This window comes from Equus caballus, chromosome 11 (genome assembly GCF_041296265.1).
Source record: "Equus caballus isolate H_3958 breed thoroughbred chromosome 11, TB-T2T, whole genome shotgun sequence".
NCBI lineage: Eukaryota > Metazoa > Chordata > Mammalia > Perissodactyla > Equidae > Equus > Equus caballus.
In genome coordinates, this window is record NC_091694.1 from 33,804,737 (window position 1) to 33,823,814 (window position 19,078).

General features: G+C 37.7%; 1 protein-coding gene across 2 annotated transcripts in view; it reads left to right on the forward strand.

The window, feature by feature from the left end:
- The window catches only part of CLTC (clathrin heavy chain), a 63,951-nt gene that overhangs the window by 1,133 nt on the left and 43,740 nt on the right, over window positions 1-19,078 (forward strand). The gene's annotated exons all lie outside the window — the stretch shown is intronic.

The following is a 19,078-nucleotide window of genomic DNA, read 5'->3' on the forward strand; positions in this document are numbered from 1 at the left end:
CCCCCCCCCCCCCCCCCCCCCCGCTTCCCGGTTTATTCAGTTCATTCATTTGGGCAGGTTGGGGGCGGGGGGACGATTCTCCCGCGTTTCTTCCCGAGCAAGGACTCTCATCCACTAGGCCAGTGCAGGGCTGTCACTTCCCATTGCTCTTCTCTTCCCTTTCCCCCCATCGTGTCTGCACTCAGGAGTTGTCGGGCGGGTGGGTTGGGGAGGAGCAACCTTTTTTCTTCCTCTGCGGCTCTCAGCTGAGAAAGGCACCTTCCCCTGGGGGTGGAGGGAAAGGCGCTGGCTTGACTCTTGCCTTCCCTGAGGCAGTAGGAACAGAAGGTCAGTGAAGGAACAGGAGGAGGATAGAATGGGGGCACATGTTTCTTAGGGCGGTGACGATCTCAGTGCTTGGGGTCAAGGTCCCTAGGGGAACTTGCCGTTTTTTCCTTTCATGATTTCTCTGGGGATTCTGTGGTCTTATCCCCTCTTTGGTTCTAGAAGGTAGGAATGGGTTATTCAGAGGTTATCTTGGGGTCTGCTGTAGTCTAGCAGGTGGGCTTGGCGTGAGTACCCCCCCCTCAGGATTGCGTGGAATTGAATAGAGCCCTGGGGATAGAGCACACCTGCTCTGAGGTATGCAAGGTTTTTCTGTCATTGGCTTCCTTTTAGTAGGTTCTGGAGTTCTTCCCCACGGTGTATTATCCTGTAGGCAGCATACTGTCTTATCTGGCAACATGCCCGTGGCTGGCCCAGGCGGTTACCATTGGAGAGCTTGACTGAATTAAGCCTCTTCTGAGCTTCTGATTTTCCTGGTTAGCCAATCCTGGTTTTACTTTGGCTGAAATAATTTATTCTTAATAATTTGCTTTCTTCCCAAATACCCCTTTGAGAAAGCCTGCCTCAGCTCAATCCTCTGAAGGGCTAATTTCATAATGACAAAAGATACCGAGGTTTCATGTGACACCAACTAGTATTAGTGACCTATTGGACACTTTACTGTTGAAGGCTATTTTACTCCCATTGGTATAACATACATGAAGGATTTCTGTTAATAAGATCTAATATTCATGCTGTCAGTAACAATTTCATATTTCTTTACAGTCTTGAAATGTAGTGAATAATAAATCTTTACTCAAAAAATGAGTTAAGTAATACATTTTCTTTGGTTATTTATGGTTTTTAGATAACTCATCTGAAGTAATGGAACACTTTTACAAAAGATTAAAAAATGTTAAGTGACAGAATGGACACAAGTTGTTTATGCTCAATCAAGTTTTAATTGCTATGGTTACTTCTATTAAAGCAGGGTGTAGATGAATGTGGAATATTAGGAAAATGTTCTTGGGTGTGAGGCTTGTGCTCAAATGAGTGTATCTGAAATATCTTTAGACAAACGTTTGTAAAATCATATACAGCACAAGCAGGTACAGTTGCTATTTACACGGCAAAGGTATAACCCACTAGTAAATCTTATTTCTTGGCTAGTGATCAATAGCTTTGCATTCCTATTAAAGAGAAGACAAGAATTGTTAATCCCAAAGATTGGAATCCAGTCTTGTCACTAATTGAAGACAGACTTAATATGGGTCTGATTTCTAAGTGGTTTGAAGTTTCTGCAAATACTTGAGTAAAGCCATTTCCTTCTCAAATAATTTGAAGATTTGGGTATAAAGCCACTTTGCAAATACACTTGAAGAATTCAGTCGTCTGTTTTTTGGTGTACTATGTAGTGCCTAAACTTAAGCTTCCTAGTGTGACTGTACACTCCAGCTGATAATAATTGCGCAAAGAGCCCCAACTACCAACCTCTTCCAGGATAATATATCTCTTGACTTCTCATTTTTATCCTTTCCCTTTTAAAGAATGAGGATTATTTTAATTGGCACCTTGGGTCTTTGACCTCTGTGCTTCTGCCAGTTTGCTAAGCAGCCAAAAACTTTCTGACACACTTGGGATAAAAATTGGGAACAAGATTTTAGAAACTTGAGTGTCAAGTTAGCTTGTGAAAGCATCAAAATGTGAACTGTGAATGAGTTTATTTTTGTACCATGTAACTACTTTGGCCAACTGAGGGTTCTGTCATCAAAGCTCAGAACTACATCAAATGAATGTTAGGTTTCTTTTTTTTTTAAAGATTGGCACCTGAGCTAACATCTGTTGCCAGTCTTCTTTTTCTCTTTTTCTTCTCCCCAAAGTCTCCCAATATACTATAACTATACATAGTTGTATATTCTAGTTGTAGGTTCTTCTGGTTGTGCTGTGTGAGATGCCGTCTCGGCATGGCTTGTTGAGCAGTGCCTTGTCTGTGCCCAGGATCTGAATCCGTGAAATCCTGGGCCACCGAAGTGGAGCACGCGAACTTAACCACTTGGCCACGGGGCCGGGTCCGAATGTTAATATTTTAAGTTATGAAGGATTTTTTTTTTTTTAAGGATGTTTAGGCTGATAGCAGTCAACAGATTAGTGCCTATTTGGGCAAGACATTGTGAGACTTGCAGATTTTGGAGAACACCTAGGCTACGTATTAAACATTGCCTGCAATTCTTACTTCTTGGCACATTAAGACTCCTTTACTAGTTGACACATTCCACAGTATTCTCAGGTTCTTTGGGTCTGAAATTAAAAATCTCGCCACCCTGTTCTTTTCTCTTTGATCCATAAATGCAGGCATGGAATGTGTTGGGAGTTCAATGGTAGGGGTTCTTGTTACGGTTATTTCGGTTTGCAAAGAGAAAGCAATGTGCTGTATGCTTAACTCTACTCCCTGGAAGAGGCATATTGCCTGGAATTATCCTGCAGTCGACCCTGGGAATAGCCTCCAAGCTTAAGATGTATCAGGTTTTTCAGAATTTTCCTAATGGCCAATTTACTTGGTTTAAAAGGGTGTGGTCACTTCTAGTGAATGTGCTTTCACTCTTCTTAGGAAGTAATTTAAGACATAGAACTAAGTGCATGTGTGTTCATTTTAGTGCCCGGTGAAACTTATTTGAATTTGATATTTCAAGAAACTTATTTGAATTTGATATTTGAATTACATTTAACAAGTTTTTTTATGTCACTGTTACTGATGTGGTTTTTGCCTTTTGAGAGTTACAGTCCAATAGAACTCTTCCATGATGAAAATTTGTGCTAGCTACATAGGGATATTGAGCAACTAAGTCTTTACTTTTATTTCTCTTTAATTAAATGTCAATAGCCACATGAGGCCATTTACGACATGTTGGACTGCACAATTATAGACTGCACTGATGTGCTTTGTGAGAGTGAAGTTTTGTCTGACCATCCATGTCTATATCTTTAGAACATTTTGTTAGCTAAAATTAAAACATTCATTATTTGAGAGTGTTAGTTGAATACTGTCTCTTTGGGGAAGCAGTGATGATGAAGAGTGACTAGTGAATGGAGGGAGCAGGACTTGTGAGAGCCTTTTATGCCCTATGAATGTGATTGGATGCTTTCAGGTCTTAACTTGATCTCTCCAGACATCCTTCTTAAACAGTTGAAGAAAGTGAAACTCAAAGTAGTGCCCAAGGGAACGCAGTGTCAGAAGGGGTTTGAATCTGGGTCTTCTGACACAAAATATTTCAAAGAAATATTGGCCCTAAGAGAAGAAGTTATACAGTCTCCTTGTGTGGCTTTTTTCTTTTGGACTTTGCCCCAAGAGGCAACTTCCCTGTTAGTTTAAAATGTGATTAAGGGGCCGGCCTGGGGGCGCAGCGGTTAAGTTCACATGTTCTGCTCTGGTGGCTCGGGGTTTGCTGGTTCGGATCCAGGTGCGGACCTACGTACTGCTTGTCAAACTATGCTGTGGCAGGCATCCCACATATAAAGTAGAGGAAGATGGGCACAGGTGTTCGCTCAGGGCCAGTCTTCCTCAGCACAACAAAAAAGAGGATTATTGGCGGCTGATGTTAGCTCAGGGCTAATGTTCCTAAAAATAATAATAATAAATAAAATGTGATTAATGATGTGGTATAGTAGACAGATTGGAGGTTTGGGGGTTGTTGACATCAGTGCTGTCCAATAGAAAAATAGTATGAGCCATATATGTAATTTTAAATTTTCCAGTGGCCATATTAAAAATAAACAGAAGAAATTAATTTTAATGTTTTAACTCAATAAACCCAAAATGTTATAATTTTAACATATAATCAGTATAAAACCTTCAAATGAGATATTTTACCTTCTCCTTTTGGGTACTGAATTTTCAGAATCTGTTGTGTATTTTATATTTAGAGCACTTCTCAATTCAGACCCTATTTTCATTGGAAATATTTAATCTGTATTTAGCTTTAATAAAATTTACAGTTGGAAAAGCAGATTTGCATACCTAGGTTATTCCAAACATACTTAAGTTTTCCATAATTGAATTATCAGTGACTATTTAGTTTTAATTTAAATTTTATAAGGAGTCACCACATTTCAAGCACTCACTACCACGTATGACTTGTGAAATGTGGCTATAGTATTGAAGAATGCAGGTTAAGACCACCTTCTTTTTCTCTGTAAAATAGGTCTACTGCCTCAAAAAGTTACTGTGAAGATGTGAGAGTGTGTACGTGAAGGTATTTGGTGTAGCACTTTAGGAACATTAATTGTTAGCTATATAATTTTTGTATAGTACATTTTATTTGTCTTTCAACCCAGTGACACAATATTTTATTTGCAGACCTAGATTTTTTATTTTATTTTATTTTTTTCCTTTTTCTTCCCAAACCCCCCCGGTACATAGTTGTATATTCTTAGTTGTGGGTCCTGCTAGTTGTGGCATGAGGGATGCCACCTCAGCGTGGCTGGATGAGCAGTGCCATGTCCGTGCCCAGGATTCGAACCGACAAAACACTGGGCCACCTGCAGCGGAGCGCACGAACTTAACCACTCGGCCATGGGGCCAGCCCCCAGACCTAGATTTTTTTTTTAATTAAGATTATGATAGTTAACAACCTTGTGAAATTACGGTTGTACATCATTATTAGTCATGTTGTAGGTACACCACTTTACCCTTAGTGCCCTCCCCCCAACCCCCCCCCAACCTAGATTTTTATGACTTATAAATATTTGGTACTCACCTAAGATTTGAGTACTTACTCTGTATCAGCAACTGTGTTGAACTAGGGACAAAGTGGTGAACAAGATTGATTGTGGTTTGCATTGATTAGTTGGTAAAGGCTGTCCACACATAATTGCAACCTTGGGGGTTATTGAATGTTTGATATTGTGCAGGATTTAATACAAATATTCATATGATAAAAATTTGATCCCGCTCTGAAACTGTCCAAAAGAAAGTTTTTTAAATTAATCTTTTATTACATCCCATGAGCGCTCATTGTGTACCATTGGTACATTTTTTAATTGGTGTTCCTTGGTCAGATATGTTTGAGAAAACTGGTAGATCATATCTGATAAAATACCCACATGGAATACCAGTCAGACCTTTGTAGTGTTGTATAAGATGGTAGTGTTGAAGTGAATGTTCTCACTGAGATGAAAAATGAGCTCATAGCTGATATTTTAGTCCTTTGTATCAGAATGAGGCTATTGCTCTGAATTTGTTTACGTATGTGCCGTGCTAGAGCTACTTCATAGCTTGTAAGCCACAGCGAAGTTTACAGCTCTAGGTGTCTTTTATTCCCCTCTTGGCCAAGTGCCTGTGGCTAATGCTCTTAACTCAAAGGGATGGCTGGATGCTTGGATCTGAATGTATTATGCAAAACCCATCTGTCAGACTTGGATTTTGTTTCTCTTCTTTTGTGTTAAGAAAGACATAATTAAAGATATTTGTCCTAGTTTAGAAGAAATAACTATTCATCAAATCTTAATTGTCCTGGAATCTGTAAGATCAAAATAAATTGGCCATTTTAGCTATTTGAGCACCTACTCTGTGCCAGGAACTTGGCTAACTACTTTATGTTCATGATCTCATTTAATTAGCAAGGGAATCCTTTGAGGTAGGTAGGGTTAGCCTTATTTTGCAGATGGGGAAACTGAAGTTCATAGAAGTTAACTTGAGTCACACAGTTAGTGAGCGGGTGGTCAGACTTGAGTACTTTCAGTGGGGCACATTGCCTCATTTGGTGAATGAGCTATATAATCTGAACTGCAAAGTATACCACAATTCATATCTGTGCTGGGCTGTTCTTTGATATATTCATTCTACTAGTAGGTCAATAGTTTTTATATAATGAGAAAAATAGGGACCAGTGAGCCAACATTTTGATTATCTATAACTTAGACAGTTATTTAGATGTTTTTAAAGGGCTTTATCCAAGTTCCCACTAGAAAATTGTGCAGGATGATTGGGATCAGGTTAACGTATAACCAGGATTATCTGTATCCCTCTCATAAGGCTGAACTTCTCAAACTTCTCTATAGATTTTTCCTTAGTGACAAGAGAGTGAATGTGTTCCAGTCTGAAGCTGCTTGTAAAAGCAGGAACCTTCTGCTTTCTATTTTACTATACGTTCACGTTTTTGTGTTTATACTAATGTAAAACTGGAGTAGAACTCAAGGAAGACAGTTGTTCCTTGTTGGGGGGTAAGGAAAGTGGGAGTAGAAACGCTTGCTCAGTTTGAATAGCATAACCATAGAGGGGAAACGGTTACAAACTGGTAGTGTTGTGCTTTGGAGGCAGAATTGCCAGTGATATTACTGCTTCCTCTTCTGAATCATTTGGGGTAAATAAGAACTTTTAAGTTCTGAAGTAAAGCAGATTTTAAAGCTTATTTCTGAAAGAATAGGAACTGATTCCATTGAAACCATTTTGTCACATTAAAAATTTTAAATTCTGTGGTGTGCTATTGTAGAAAATGTCTCAGATGTTTAATCCGAGCTCTATCTTTTTAGCTTTTCTCAACTTCCTCATTTACTAAAATAATACTTTCTGGCAATTATAAAGTTAGACTGTGGTATGTATTTGTGTTTATATCATAATACTTGGCCCATACAGACACTCAGGTATTAGTTTTTAACCTCTGACGCTGGAGGGGAGTCTCTCTTTGTCCAGTTCAGTTGGAACACATATGCCATGCTAAAGGAAAAAACTGCTGTGTACCCAGTTATTGAAGCCAAGATCTTGGTGTTATACCAGGCTTTCTCCCCTTTTTGTTTTCTGCATTCAGTCCATTTCTGGAGTAAGGAGGGGAAGAATTCTCATAGTGATGCACACTGGGGGTCCTGATGATCCCAGTTTTTGATGACCCCATCTGTTAAAACTGGGAATTATAGTAGATGAAAAAGGAGAATTGGGTTGAGAGTTGCTTTCATGTATTTCTAACCAGCTGCTCATCTGAGAAAGGGCTTAAAAATCGCTAGAGTGGACAGAATGAAGCCAAAGACTGTCCGTATATGCTCAGCTTGACTAACAGCTGACTTTAGATAGATGTCATCATTTGAGGATGAGTAATTAGGAAAAAAACTTATACGGAAAACGTGGTTTACAAAATCCATATCTTTCCTCACTCCCTGCAATACTCTATGTTCTGCCCTATTGAACTATACGAATCTAAGATAGGTTTCTTTTTTTACCGTAAGATATTCGTCGGGAAAGAGTTTCCTTTTACGGATTAAAAGCCTTACTGGGTCTCCATATTATTGAGTCCTCTCACAGTTATTTATGTTTGAATACTACAGCACCATTCAGTGAAGGTTATCATAGGCTTGAAATCACCTGGAATGGTAAGAGGTAAATTTAACACATCTTATAATTATTCCTTTCTGTATGGCCTCACAACTACAACTGTTGGATACTATAAACATTTTAAATACTCCTCAAATAAGCAATCCATTAGGGATATTTTTCTGGAGATCATAATCCAAAAACAAGTGGGAAACCACTCTCCTATTATGCAAATAGAAATTTGAGGCGTGTTATAAAATTCCCGTGATTGCACCATAATTCATTTAAAAAAAAGCACTTTGATGGAATGGAGATGACTTTCCAGTGTTAATGAAGACGTTGATGTAAAAAAAAAATAAAGAGTTTAAATAAAATAGTTTCTGAAATGAGGAGTAGAAAAACAGTTTCAAGTTAATTTTATAATTTTAAATGGTTATATAAACTAAATCAAATGACTACTTGAATTATATATTAAGCTTATCTAATCCCTAAGAGTTTATTGTTTAACACGATCAAAAGGCTTTTTAAATTAAGATAAAAATCATATAACTTTAACCATTTTAAAGTGAACACTTCAGTGGTATTGGGTACATTCACAGTGTTGTGCAATCATCACCTGTATCTAGTTTCAGAACATTTTCATCACCCCAAAAAGAAATCCCATAACCATTAAGCAGTCACTCCCTCCCCTCTCCTCCCATCCCCTGGCAACTGCTAAGGTGCTTTCTGTCTACGAATTTACCTATTCTGGGTAGTTCACATAAATGGAATCATACAAAATGTGACCTTTTGAGTGTAACTTCTTTCGCTAAGCATAATGTTTGAGGATCATCGATGTTGTAGTATGTACAGTACTTTATTCCTTTATAGATGAGTAATACTCCATTGAATGGATATGCCACATTTTATTTGTCCTTTCTCACTTGATGGACAGTTGAGTTGTTTCCACCTGTTGGCTATTATGAATAGTGCTGCTGTGAACATTAATGTACAAGTTTTTGTTTGAATACTTGTTTTCAGTTCTTTTGGATATATACCTAGGAGTGGAATTGCTGGGTCATGTAATTCTGTGTTTTAACTTTTTGAGGGACTGTCCAACTGTTTGTCACAGCAGCTGCAAGATTTTACATCCCTACCAGTGATGTATGAGAGTCCCAGTTTTTCCACGTTCTCTCCAACACTTGTGAAAAGTTTTTTTTTTTTGGTGTCTGGGGAATAGTCTGCTTGGGAAAATGAGTACCCTATTTGGGTATATATGATATTTTTAGTTCTGTGTGTTCTCTCCCAAGCTTTGTAGCCTTGCCCTCCCCTAAATTGTGTGTCCTGCTTTAGATTGCTTCTCCATTTCTTCTGAGACTCCATGTATACCCGCAGATATGTCTGGGCTAGATTTGCACCTGTAACATCATGGCACCGTTGTAGTTGCTGTGTGTCTGTTATGCACTGAGTAGAAGAGACTGTCTCATTTACTTTGGAATTCTCTGTGTATTAGCATAGTGTCTGGCACAGAGTAGCTGCTCAGTAATTGTTTAAATGTGTGACTATTGGAAAAACTACTGCAGAACTAGGAAGGGACCTGAGGAAAAACATAGAAGTTTTTTCTACTGAAACTGGAAGAGAACTGTTGGCATCATCTGTAGTATGCAGAAAAACTTAATATAACATGAACAGAAAGACCCATGGAGATTAAGGTTGCAATAACAGGACATATACAGAAACAGTTAATCCTGAAAGCAATTAGCAGAATTGCTCATGTGGAAATCAGCACTGTGGAAGGTTAGTATTTTCGTTTTTTTTTTTTAAGATTTTGAATTTAGAAATAAATCACAGAATTAAATCAAGGCCTTGGAGGTGTACAGAGTAGGTTACAAATCTAAGAATTATAGAAACCAAAAATAATGGAAGCTCTTTTCAGACAGTGGAAGAAAACTTACCTGATATGAAAGAAGATTAAAAGAGTTTGGTGTTTGAGACAGGCCTGGGGAAGTTTTAGTACCATGAATTAAAAAAAAAAATGTACAGGCATCCAGGGCACACCCTCTCCTTGACCAAAAAGTCAAGGCCATCTTGGGGCCGGCCCATGGTGTAGTGGGTAAGTTCCACGCGCTCAACTTCAGTGGTCCAGGTTCTCAGGTTCAGATCCTGGGCACAGACCTACATTGCTTGTCAGCCTCACTGTGGTGCCAACCCACATATAAGGTGGAGGAAGATTGGCACAGATGTTAGCTCAGGGCTAATCTTCCTCAGGGGGAACAAAGGCAAGGCAATCTTAGTTTTTAAACACTGAGTGTCAGACAGTGAAGCAGTATCTATAGAGTTTTGAGATGAAAAGGTGTTTTTCTTTTTAGAGGACATGAACTACAAATTTACCCTTGAAACCCTCTGAGCCTAAAATCGATTTTTTCCTTGTAGGTTGTTACCTCAGTAGTAATGACAAATTTATAATTTAACACAAAGTAAACAAAGGAGACAATTTTACACAAAACTTGTACTTAAATAACAGGTTATAAAATATTGATGTGAAGTTGCCAAATAATAGATGCTCAGTAGGTGTCAATAGACAACTAAATCTTAGTCATTTTAATGTTGTTTTGAACTCCCTGAATTTGTTAATATTAAATGATTTTGAGATAAGCCTATAAGACTTCATACTGTTATTTAATTCACTTTTTTTTTTTTTTTTGAGGAAGATTAGCCCTGAGCTAACTACTGCCAATCCTCCTCTTTTTGCTGAGGAAGACTGGCCCTGAGCTAACATCCATGCCCATCTTCCTCTACTTTATACATGGGATGCCTACCACAGCATGGCTTTTGCCAAGCAGTGCCGTGTCCGCACCCTGGATCCAAACCGGCGAACCCCGGGCTGCCGAGAAGTGAAACATGCGCACTTAACCACTGCACCACCAGGCCAGCCCCTCATTTGCTCTCTTGAGCTTGAAATTTTTTATTTTTGGAAATATTGCAGCGACTCAAATGTAAAATAAAATGGTTCTGGTCTTGTGACTTGTAGCACCTAGATGCTGATTATGCTGTAAATGATTGACCCAACTAGAAAAGTGAATGATACAGCATGTCTGATTTCCTAGCAGGTCTGTCTGTATAGAGTAGAAAAATTCAGGAATATATGCAGCAGTGATGGGGTTGAGCTGACTGGGCCCCCACTTAAAAATACGTTTTGTGAAGTTGAATCAGAAAGAAGTTTCTTTGAGACCTTTACAGTTTTAATAGTAAGGAAACCAACTAGATGTTTTAGTTATTCATACCAAGAAACCAAGCCTTTGGTGTCTGCCCAGGGGTTCAAATCATCCTTTGGAAGTCTTTATGTTAAGGCAGCACTAAGTATGTATTGTAATCTTCAGCCCTCAAGTAAGCCTCATTTCTAGTTCTTTGAAAGGAATGTTTGGATAAATTCTGCCTCCCCCATCCTTCAACACACCCATAATTGATCATGGCTTTGGTGGCATTCAGTTGTTTTTTGCCAGCTGAATAGCATTTTTTGGAAAGGACATAACCTTGGAGAGTCATTCCTAGCTGCAAGATTTGGGGCATAAAAACTTCCCTTTATTCCCCTGCAGCTTCATCAAAATTCATATGTAATATTTCATCTAATTATTGGATTATTATTTTTTAAGAATGAGTCAAATTTAAAGTTTTAAAATTTTCCAGTCAGTAGTTGGCTACAAGTAGGAAAAATTCTCTTTGGGTTTCCTAGTGGTTTACCAAAGCTGAGTCTTACTGTTCCTGTTTCCGACTGGTTCCTTCTGAATGTATTCCTTAACAATTTGAAGTGAGTGAGCAGAGTCAAAAATTCTCCGAAGAGACAGTGATTGCCTCGAAGGCTAACATGGAGAAGAAACAAATGTGTATATTTAAGTGTGGAGTAAGCAAGAGTTAAAAGGCGTTTTATTTGCTGCTTGAAATGTGTGGAGCACACGGAAAACAATGGCTGGTATCCTGTTGATGGAAGAACTAAAGGAATGCTGCCTTCTCAGCATTTTTCTTGATTTCCTGTAGAAGACGGCAACAGCAGTTTTTGTTTGACATTTTGCTGGTTTCCTGGAAGGGCTCAATGAAGTGACTGCTGTCAGCATTTTTTTTTTTTTTTTTCACTGATTGATACTGGTGAAGGTAGAGGACATTTTGGAACTTTTAAAGGAAATTAGGCTGAATGAAATATTTGGGATAGGAAGTTAACCAAATCTTCAGGCACTTACTTAAAAATGTCTGTATTGGGTGACATCCAGGTATCAGCAGGTCTCTTTAAAATTGTTGACTTCTTAACTCTGTAGTGGTAACACCTATTAAGTCTTTATCAAAATATAAGTATAGGTATATTATAATATAAGAAAAGGTAACCAAAATAGGACTTTACAGAGAGCACTTAGAAAATAGCCTCCTCTGAATACATAGTTCCTTTACGTTCTAACTATTCAGATGAAACAAGGAGGAAGGATCTGGAAAGTGTAAAGCCAAGCACTAATTGTGCAACATAAGTTCTTAGTAATGCTGTCATAAACACAAGTTTTAATGTGTTTTGATTTTCAGCTGATACAGCTGGTTAATGAGTTCTGTTCAGAGTTTACTAGTCATTCATTAGGAAAGAAACTCCTTGGGTGTATGTATTAAAAAAGTCTGTTTCCAATGAGTATTCCTGTCTGATCAAATGTAAGAAATTAGTAGGCTCAAAGGAAACCTATTACTCCTTTAATTGTGTTGTGTTTGTAGGCACAAACACAATTGTGATTGATTGCTGAGATAGAGACTTTCTCCTAATGGAGTCTGTCTTTAGCTAATCAAAGAAATGTGCATTGAAATATAGTATGGTTTTTACTTGGTTGTATTGTCTCGTGCTAGCATTTTCAGCCCTTTTTAATAAATGTATACTGTTGGAGTAAATATATCCATAGTCCATGTAGTCCCTTTAGCAATATTTTTATAGTTTGATCACTAATGTATTCTAATAAGGTGCTGACACACTATTACTGAGTTTCCTGGTTCCTTGATGTATGAAGATTTTTTTCTAGCTGTGTAGTAACATGTGTTTTGAACAAAGCAAATTGGGCCACTCTAGGTTTGACTATATAATGTTAGTAGCATGGCGTCGGAGCCAGTCTGTTTTAGAGTAGTATATGTCATGATACCATAGTTCCAGAGTTAGATAACTGTAAACAAGGACAGAAATCCTTAAAGTAGAGAGTGTGTATGTGCCCCCACACTGTTCTAAGTTCTTGGTGTGCATTAAGTCACTTTAACTTTTGATGCAACACCTAGGCATGCTTTGTTCCCCCTCAAGCAAGGATGGACGCTTTGCCTTTTCTGTTTGCCACATTTACAATCAAATCAAGTAGCTTCAAAACCAAAATAGGAAAAACAAGGCCTAAAGCATTAAAAACTGATGAGTACTTAACTTAGATTTCTGAATCTAATATTGGTGAAGTTAATATTTTTTTTTTACCATATTTCTTTGATTTTTAATACAATCTCCTTCACACTTAGCATTTTCTGGAATTGGGAATTTCATCTTATAGTTGTCTACTCTTTCCCCAAAAGCTTTATGATATTGATGAATATCTTAGAAATTGAGGCAGTAGTAGTTTACCAAGCGCAGAGATGGGCTTTTCTCCTCATATTCTTTGAAAAAATGGCATCTTATTACATCTCTCTTCTCAGTTCCTTATAACCCTGGGCCTTACCTATTTGAATGTTCAGTGATTTCTTGAGGGGAAACAGGGACACCCAGACTGAGGAGGTTTTCGTTGGACTCCCTTCTGGTAGCTCTGAACTTTGCAGATTTTTCCCCCCAAGCCTCTTGCAGATATCCAGACTTGGAAACCTGAAGATTCTGGTTTTTTCCGCTTCCCGTTGTCTTGTCTGAAATCCTTGTATAAGATGAGTGTCCCTTTTTACCATCTGTCCTTCATTTTTGCTAGAGTTTAATGTTAAAGTTTTCTCCTTGTTGGACTTCCAAGAAAAACATCTGTAAACAGTACTCTCAATGTGCAATGATGGAATGTTCTATATTTCTATATAAATGTTCTGTATTCTGTGCCTTCCAATGCTGCAGTCATGTGACTAGTGTGACTGAGGAACTGAATTTTAAATTTTATTTACTTAACAAAATTAAATAGCTGCATATGACCGGTAGTTACTATATTGGACAGTGCAGCAAACCTCTCAGTCCTGATTGAGCAGATGTCTGAGGTACAGCTCCCTTAAACTTAAAAGAAAAAAATTTGCAAGGCTTCATAAGGGTAGGCAGAGCCATATATCCAATCATCTGGATTTTTAATAGTATTTTGCTATATCTGGTTTTTTTGTTTTACCTAAATGTTTTAAAGAAATTGAGGTTATCATGAAATTTCATCTCTAAATACTCCAACATGCATCTTTAGAAAATAAGGAAATTTTCTAATAATTATGATATCATTATAGCCTCCTAATGTTTAACAATCTCTCAATATCTAAAAACCAGTCCCTATTCAGATTTCTTTGATCGTCCGCAAATGTTATTTGGTTTGTTTAAATCAGGATCCAAGCAAGATCTACACATTACTTTCAGTGATGTCTCTTAAGGTATGTAAAGAAACATTTTATTTTTACAGAGTTTCAGATTTACACAACAGTATGAAGAATTCTCATATACATGCTTTACACACATTCATCAGTTTTTAACCTTTTTCACTACATTTGATTTATCCTCTTTTGTCTATATACAGAATGTTTATTTTTTAGATTGGCACCTGAGCTATCAACTGTTGCCAATCTTTTTTTTTCCCCTGCTTTTTCTTCCCAAATCCCCCCAGTACATAGTTGCATATTTTAGTTGTGGGTCCATCTAGTTGTGGCATGTGGAATGCCATCTCAGCGTGGCCTGATGAGCGGTGCCATGTCCGCGCCCAGGATTCGAACTGGTGAAACTCTGGGCCGCCAAAGCGGAGCACGCAAACTTAACCACTCGGCCATGGGGCAGGCCTCTGTATACAGAAATTTTTTACTGAACTGTTTGAAAGTAATTTGCAGACATGATACCTCTTTACCACTACATACTCTAGTGTGTATTTACTAAAAATAACAAAATGTCTTCCGTGACCACACTACAGTTATCAGAGTGAGGACATTGACTTTGACAGAAAACTGTTATCTCAGGCTCTATTCACATTTCATCCAATGTTCCAATAATGTTCTTTATCTCAAAAGAAAATCCAGGATCATGAGTGACATTGAGTTGTTCTTTCTCTTTAGGTTTCTTTAATCTGGAACACTTTGTATTCAAGACATAGCTATTTTTTGAAGAGTACAGGTCATTTATTTTGTGGAATTTCCTCATTTTGGATTTATCTGAGGTGTCCTTCTGATTAGATTCAGGTTATATACTTTTGGTAGCATACCACAGAGGTGATGTGTCTTTGTAGTGCAGTGCATGGGGAAGCACATCCTGTCAGTTTTGGCCCATCATTAGTGATACTAGCTTTGATTGCTTGATGAAGGTTGTGTCTGACAGGTTTCTTCACTGTAAATCTCTTTTTCCCTTTGTAATAAGTATCTTGTGGGCAGATACTTTGAGACTATATAGATATCTGTTACTCCTCAAAATTTCATCCATTAATTTTAGTATCATCAATTAATTTTAGTATCCATTGGTGATTCTTGCCTGAATCAATTATTGTGATGATTGCAAAACAGTGACTTTTTAAAAATTCCATCGTCTTTCACCACTTTTAAGTTAACTTTCTTTTGTGAAGAACAACTTTTTCTGTTTTATTTATTTATATTAGTGTGGACTCTTGGATTTCATAAATCTCGTAATCTGTAATTAAAATCTGTCCTGAAAAGTAATGAACAGTGTACATATAGTAAAAGGAATGTTGTCCTTGTGTGTAAGGTGATTCTGGCCTCTGTAACTTTAGTTATGCGTATTGAAGAGCAGAGACTTGCATTCTTTAAGAAAGTTCTTTACGTGAGGATCTTAAAGTTTAGTTGGATAAGTTAACCTGGAATTGTGGGGCATGGGCCCATTAGGAAACATTGGGAAACTTTGGTTTGGGGAAGGTGTAGTATGGTGGGGTGTCTGTGTGTGTCTTTGAACCAGGTAGCATCAACTCTTTTGCACACTGAGGAGAGAAATGCTCTGCCTACTTTCCATTTTACCTTGTATTTTTTAGTCTTGAGCTCTTTAGCGTAAAGAGAATTTTTGATGGTCCTGACCTTATGCCATCTGTTTGCATTTAGCTTTCCCAGCCAGCTCCCTCAGCAAAGGTGTGGGAAGCATATTTGCCAAGTTTGTTAGCCTTAGCAATACTGTTCCATAATGCCCCTAAAAATAGGAATTAAAATAAAATAGGGTTACTTAGCGTGAACATATTACATGGTTCCATGTTACATGGTTTTGAGGATTCTGGGTTCTACCTAACTTTAGTTAGGCAAATTAAAGAGCAGAATTGGAAGTTTTTAAGTGTAATTTCCTTTTCTCAAAAAGGGGGGGGGGAGCATTTCGGTGTCTGAATAAGTTAAGCACCCAGAAGCCACTAATCTATTATCAGTAGTCAAAAGAAATTCACACCCAGAGTTTCAGCCAACGTTTATGACAGCTGAATTAGGCAGATAATAAAATGCAAATACAAAAAAGTTAACCTTGAGCTGGCCCTAGTGCTGATGTGTTGTATGTACTAATACTATCTGTTGATATGTGTCAGGCATTGTGCTAAGCGCCCCACATTAATTCCTCCAACTCTGGGATGGGTACTGTCATCTCATATGTTTCAGGTAGGGAAGCAGATACACAGAGATAGTTAATTTGCCCATGATCCCTTAAGTGGCAAAACTGGACTAAACCCAGACATTTTGGCTCTTATGTGGAATCCATAGAACCATCTGATTCTGGATGGCACTTGTACTTTATAACCAAAGTTACACATTTGTACAGTCATTGTCTACTTGAATGAAGAACCTTCTGTGTTCTCTAGATTATGGGCAATCTGAAATACTGTTTCTCACTACAAAAACTAAGACGTCGTTGTCTTATAAATTTTTCCCCAGGCATGTTAATATAAATAGGGATGAGGAAGAGAGGAGAGGGAAAAGGAAACTTGTTTGTATTGTTTGTAACATGTAACTTCAGGACACTCCAGAGTTTGAGTTTACCGATTAACAGTAAATCTGTTTACTTACTTTTTGGAATCTAAACTAGGCTTGAGTGTCAAGTCCTAAAGTACTGCTGCTTGCACACCAGTGTCCAAAATCTAGTCTGGAAATCAAACAAGTTACAGTGTTTGGATGATTTTCTTTAAAAAGGGAGCAGTTGATGATTTTAATGTTTTTGTGCCTGCACCATTAGTGGTTTTTGGTTTTTTTTTTTTTTTTTTTTTTTTTTGAGGAAGATTAGCCCTGAGCTAACGTCTTCTGCCAATCCTCCTTGCTGAGGAAGACTGGCCCTGAGCTAACATCCGTGCCCATCTTCCTCTCCTTTATATGTGGGATGCCTGCGACAGCATGGCTTGCCAAGGGGTGCCATGTCCGTACCCGGGATCCGGGCCAGCGAACCCCAGGCTGCCCAAGGCATAATGTGCACACTTAACTGCTGCGCCACTGGGCTGGCCCCAACCATTAGTGTTTTTTTAAAAAAGAAGGATGGAAATATGTACTTTCATATGCATGGGATATCTCTAAGATGGAAAGGTATTTGCTGGGGGGAGAAAGGATTACTGGAAACATGGAGTAAGTGGCTTTTCATAGTATACTCTTTTGTACAGTTGGAATACTTTGCCATATGCATGTAATAAATATTCAAAAAAGTAACCTCTTGCACCTAAATTTATTGACTCCATCTTTTTTTATATCACCAAAATAAGTTTTTTTAAGTTAAAAAGTATAATAAACACTTGATTATAGAAACTTCCAAGCATATCTCAAAATAGAATATCCCCAGCTTCAACAATAGCAGCATTTTTCCAATTGAGAGGATAAAAAACGTGGCCAGAATTTGGATATTATTGTGTATTCTCTGAAAATAGGTGCATGTTTGGAGACTCTTATATGCACTCTGAATTTATTAGTGGTTTGTTCCACAGTCTGTGGTTCAGCTTCTGTGGTAGTTAGCTCATATATCATCAGACCTTTATAATTAACTAAGAGTATTTTATGGTTAGTATGTGCTGTTTTGAAAATAAAATCTGTTTAAAAACATTGTGTTGCATTTAAAACATCTTAATCTATATGAGTATTACTAATCGTAATTAGCTAGTATGCTAATAACCCTTTTATATAATCCTAATTTGAGAGTGCACCTAAGCCAGAATTGCGATTAATGATGGTGACTTGTCCTATTACTGTGTGTTTTGGGATGTTTCCCTTTTGAATGTATCGGAGGAAAATATGGGAAGAACTGGTGAGTGCTCCGGGCATTCTCATTAAAAAGTATCACCAGTAAGGAAAAATTCTTACCTTATTTGAAGAGGTGGAAGCAGATGTAACTTTCTGTTAACTGATAGGAATAGATCACTTGAAGTTCTCTTCACCTATACTAACAACTGGGGAAGGCCTTTTAGGAAGGAGCAGTTTCTTGTTTAGTTGTATAAATGGGCATCACTTTAGTATGCTTTTTAAAATGTTTAAACATGTTGAATTGGTAAGCATTTGCCACTTTCCTCTTGGTTAATTTTGGATTTTTTTTAATAAAGGATATGTGTCTATTTCACGTGGAGTGTTTTGAGTAGTACTAGTATATTCTTGATAGAGAAGATCAAAAATACATATATGTAGCTTGTTTAATAAGAAAAGAATATAAGGATTACATAGATTGCAAGGAGTGCAGGAACCGTACCAGTTTTTAACTAAATCTTTGCTTTTTCTCCAAGTAAAACAGCCCTGAGGCTGAAGGTCAGTGCTAGTAACTATTGAGAGCATGCTCTTCTGACTACCTTTATCTGGGGATCTAGCTGGGAGTCAGAAACACAGTTTTCTTGACTTTGCTTTTTTTCCCTCTTCTTTACTGTCTTATCTAATAGTGTTTTCTTTTCTTACAGTTGTCTTGCACCTGCCTCTGAAGTGGAGGGGTAAAAAGGAATCTTTTAGAATCATTTGTGGGTTCAGTTAGTAGTGTTTGTGGTTTGCATCTTTGTTTTACTTTTAGTTTTCTGTTTGACTAAAGCTATTTTTACTCTTTCTCAAACATTGTAGGACTTAGCTGTGACAATTGAAACGCAGAATTGCCTTAGGTGAATGCTTGCTTGATAGTGACTTAGAAACATAGAATTCTTATTTTACAGAGTTGTTTAGAAGATAACTTGTTGCTTTTATGTATATAGTTCTAGGAGCTCTGTGAACCACTGGAATATTTTCTCCAGTTATTGGAAAGGTAAATATTGATTAAACTTAGAAGAGTTTGAGGACCATCTACTCTGAAAAATAGATGTAAATATATACCTCCCCTGAGACTAGACAGGCAGCTTAGTTTGTATAAGGCCTCCCTGAAGCCCA